Below are 4910 nucleotides of genomic sequence, written 5' to 3' on the forward strand. Positions count from 1 at the left end.
TCCTAAAATTCTGGCTGATTACCACTCCCCCTCTTTCACTTGTAATGTGCTCTGCAGCTGACTCAGGGGGCTGCTGTCATCCTGTGGTCAAGTGCAACTAGTCCTGTGTCTTCTCTGAATATGGCAGTGACCTTCATCTGTGGAAAAGTCTTTTCAGCCATCCTGGGAGGATTCACTTTTAAATTAATTACCTTGAGAATAAAAGTGGAAGTTTGAAAAAAGTTAGTGACATATAGTACCCAGGCTTCTTTTATTTCACTTTACTAACGTGTTCCTTATGACCCATGAGAGTTGATGAGGTAATAACTAGAGGGCAAGTTCCTGTTATGTATGTTGTTTCTCTCCTGCCTCATGTCAGTGACACTGCTAGGCAAACATCACCTTCTTTTCCAGTGAGCCTAGACAAATCTCAGAATCTTTTCAATATGGAGCTCAAGCAAGGTCTACTAATTGATTGGCTTTGGTAAAGAGAGGAAAGCTATTTACCATCCTTTTTCTAATTTGGTCTAGTAAGTTTAGAAGCACTTAAAATTGGAATGAGGCCAAAATTAGGGACCTTCTGTGGCTTAGGACACTGGGAGAGCTCTGAAGGAGAGTGTCAGCTCCTTTGCCAAAAGGCAGGAAGCTTAGAGTGGAGGAACCTTCTGAATTTGTAATAACAGAGGTTTGTTTTTGATGATGGGCTAGATAACAAAGTGCCTAGAAAGTGTAGAAAGAACTAGGCTTCCAAGCAAAAGGAGTTGACCGGAAAACAGGCAGTTGATTCAGCAGATGGCATTGGTACAGAATGCAATATATGAATATAGTTTTTCTCCAATGATAGTAATGGGCACTTCAGCCCTTTTGAGTTGAGATATAGGACAATTGTCAATTAATTTCAGATAATATACTTCCATGTCAGTAAAGTCATATTTAACACCCAAAGTAGAGGGATTCCACTCTTACTTTGCTATTGTTTATCCAGGCTTCCTGGTAGCCTGAAGTTCTGTGGATCCAAAATCGCTGTTGAATAAGGCAGTGGTTGAATACAGCTGAGCTCTGCTGGAGGTGGACGTGGGTTCAAATCTCTGCTTAGCCACTTTCAAGGCATGTGACCTGGAAAAACATATATCCTTTCTAAAGCTCAGTTTCCTCCTCTGTAAACTAGGGATAATAATAGAATTTACCTAAAAGAGTCGCTTTGAGGATTGAGCTAATGACCTTACAGTGTTTAGCTTGGCATAGTAAGTGCTCAACCCTGTATTAAAACTTTCTTTCTCTGTCTCACTCTCATGGTCAGTGGGCTTAAAAGTGAGAGAGTTTGGGGCAGATCTTGGTGTCTGGGGCTTGAGTTAATATAAGTTCAACCTGGTCTTTGGTACTAGGGGCCATATTTGACTCTCAAAGTATATCTACACATTTTGAAGAATAAAATTTGAGCTCTAAGTTACAATTTATTATTGGGTCTATCAAAAAATCTTCTTGGTTTCCAATGTCATCATTTTAGAATTATGGATTTTAAAGGTAACTTCAGATATTAAATATTTACAGAATTCAAAAGCCCTCTTGCCTGAAATATTAAAATTAAATATTGCCAAAGATATAGATGTCTACATTTTAATTTTAAAATTTCAAGCTGTTTTAAAATTAATCAATTGATATCTGATAGAATTTCTAACAAAATAAGAAAAATTCAGGGGTCAAGGATTTCTAAAGTTTTCGTGTGATTAAAAATATATATGAAAATGGGAATATTTCCAAATTTTTGACAGAAACCATTTCTAGATCCCATAGTAAGAGTATAGAAAATGTAGATTTTGACTTAGTCCTCTGGAGAAGGGTTTTGCGTGATTGCTGGACAGAGCTGGTATGTGCGTGCCTTGTGCTAATAGAGACTTAGGATATCATTCCCACTATAGCCTCACAGAAACCCTTGCATCCATCCAAATGGATCATCAGAGATGTGGATGCGATGTTCATCTCAGCATTATTTACGATAATGAAGAAATTGGAAGTAACTTAAACATTCAAAAATAGATTAATATTAATTAAATCATAGTATATCCATTCTATAGAATGTGTTTTTAAAAAATTACCTTTTGCTTTTTATGAAATTAATACATGTGTATGGTTAAAAGAAAGTCAAATGGTGCTAAAAGGCTTATCGTAAAAAGAGCAGCCCCTTGACTCAACTCTCCTGATTCCCAGTTTAACTTCCCAGAAGCAGCAATTTCCATCTTCAGTATTTATTTTGTTATTCATCTTCCTCCCCAACCCATAAATAATATAGGCTTATATATACTAATACTTTTTAATTTGTTAATTTTATATATTATCTATTCTCTTTCAGATAAAGCCGACTTCAGAGCATCAAAAGTTATCAGAGATAAAAAAAAGGAAATTGTATAAAGATAAAGGGATCAATTTTCCAAGATGACATAACAATCGTTAATGTATACATGCCTAACAACAATGTCAAAATATGTGGGCAAAAACTGATAAAATTGTTAAGAGATATAGATGAATCCACTATCATAGTTGGAGACTTCAACACCCCTCTATCAGAAATAGACAGATCCAGCAGGCAGAAAATCAGTAAGGACATACTTGAGCTTAACAGCACCATTAATCAACTGGATATAATTGACATCTATAGACTATTTCATCCAATAACAGCAAAATACACATTCTCCTCAAGCTCACATGGAACATTCACCAAGATAGATAACATTCTGGGCCATAATGCTTACCTTATCAAATTTTAAAGAATAGAAATCATACAGTGTCTGCTCTCTGACCATAATGGAATTAAACTAGAAATTATCAACAAAAAGATATCTAGCAAATCCCCAAATACTTGGAGATTAAACAACACACTTCTAAATAACATGTGACTAAAGAAGAAACTTCAAGAGAAATTTTAAAAATATTCTGAACTAAAATAAAAATAAATACAACTTACCAAAATATGTGGGATGTAGTGAAAGCAGTGCAAAGGATATTTATAGTATCGAATACATACATTAGAAGATAAGAAAGTTCTAAAATCAGTACCCTAAATTTCCATGGAAAACTAAAAATAGCAAATTTAACCCAAAGTAATCAGAAAAAAATAAATACTAAAAATTAGAGCAGAAATAAATGAAACTGAAAATAGGAGATCAAAAGAAAGTCCATGAAACAAAAAGCTGATTCTTTAAAAAGATGAATAAAATCAATAAGCCTCTAGAAGGCTAACTAAAAAAAAAAAGAACACACAAATTACTAATATCAGAAATGAAAGAAGGGATACCACTACAGATCCAATGGACATTACATGAATAATAAAGGAATATTGTGAACAACTCTATGCCCACAAATTTGATAATCCATATGAAATGGACCAATTCCTTGAAAGCCTCAATCTACCAAAACTCACATAAGAAGAAACAATTTGAATAAGCCTATATCTACTAAAAATACTTGAATCAATAATAGCTTTCTGATACAGAAAGCATGAGGCCCAGATGTGTTCACTGGTGAATTCTACCAAATATTTAAGGAGGAAATTATACAAATTCTCCACAATCTCTTCCAGAAGATAGAAGGAAAGGGAACAATACTTCCCAACTTATTCTATGAGGCCAGCATTACCCTAAAAACAAAACTGGATGAAGACATCACATGAAAAGAAAACTACAGACCACTATTGCTCATGAACATAGATGGAGAAATTTTCAACAAAATACTAGCAATTCCAATTCAGCAATGTATAAATGGAATTATACACTAAGACCAAGTATGTAAGGCTTGTTAAATATTTAAAAAACAATTAGTGTAATTCATTACATTAACAGACTAAAGAAGAAAAAAAATCACATGATCATATCTGTAGATGTAGAAAAAACATCTGACAAACTCCAACACCAATTCATGATAAAAACTCTCAGCAAACTTTGAATAAAGGGAATTTCCCCACCTTGATAATGAACATTTACGAAAAAGCCTGTAACTAACATCACACTTAATAGTGAGCCACTAAAAGCTTTCTTACTAAGTTCAGGGACAAGGCAAAATGTCTCCTTTCACCAATGCTTTTCAATTTCATACTGGAAGTCCTAGCTAATGCAACAACACAAGAAGAAATAATAAAAGATACAGTGATTGAGAGTAAAGAAATATGTTTTTGTTTGCAAATGAAATAGTTGTCTATGTGGAAAATCTGGAAGACTCAACAAAAACAACTCCTGGAATTAATAAGTGACTATAGCAAGTTACAAGGATACAAGATTAATATATAAAAGTTGCAGGATATAAGGTTAATATAAAAAAGTCAGTATCTTTCCTGTACTAGTAAGGAACAAGTAGAAATTGAAGTTAAAAACAATACCATTTATATTAGCACCCAAAATAATGAAATACTTAGGTATAAATCTAATAAAAATATGTATAATACCCATATGAGGAAAACTACAAAACTGCTGAAAGAAGTCAAAGAACTAAATAAATGGAGAGATATTTCATATTCATATATATGAAGACTCAATTTTGTCAAGATGTCAGTTCTTCCCAACACGATCGAACTCTCAATCAAACTCCAGGCAAATTATTTCATGAATATTGGCAAAATAATTTCAAAATTTATGTAGAGAGGCAAAAGACCCAGAATGGCCAAAACAATATTGAAGGTGAAGCATAAAGCTAGAGGACTGACACTGCCTGACTTCAGGACATACTATAAAATTACAGTAATCAAGACAGTGTGGTATTGACACAGGACTAGACAAATAGATCAGTGGAATAGAATAGAGACTCCAGAAATAGACCCTTATAAATATAGTCAATTGATCTTTGACAAAGGAGCAAAGGCAATACAATGGAACAATGATAGTTTTGTCTATAAATTATGCTGGAACAACTGGACAGCCACATGCCAAAAAAAAAAAAAAAAA

At 33.7% G+C, this 4910-nt stretch overlaps 1 long non-coding RNA gene across 2 annotated transcripts in view; it reads left to right on the forward strand.

Annotated features, from left to right (window-relative positions):
- Positions 1-4910, forward strand: part of LOC111744732 — a 98165-nt gene extending 93255 nt beyond the window's left edge. For both annotated transcript variants that reach the window (XR_002782298.1, XR_002782297.1), the window contains exon 5: positions 2330-4910. This is a non-coding gene — a long non-coding RNA (uncharacterized LOC111744732). The remainder of the gene's footprint in view (positions 1-2329) is intronic.

This window comes from Pteropus vampyrus, unplaced genomic scaffold, assembly GCF_000151845.1.
Source record: "Pteropus vampyrus isolate Shadow unplaced genomic scaffold, Pvam_2.0 Scaffold140, whole genome shotgun sequence".
Taxonomy (NCBI): Eukaryota; Metazoa; Chordata; class Mammalia; order Chiroptera; family Pteropodidae; genus Pteropus; species Pteropus vampyrus.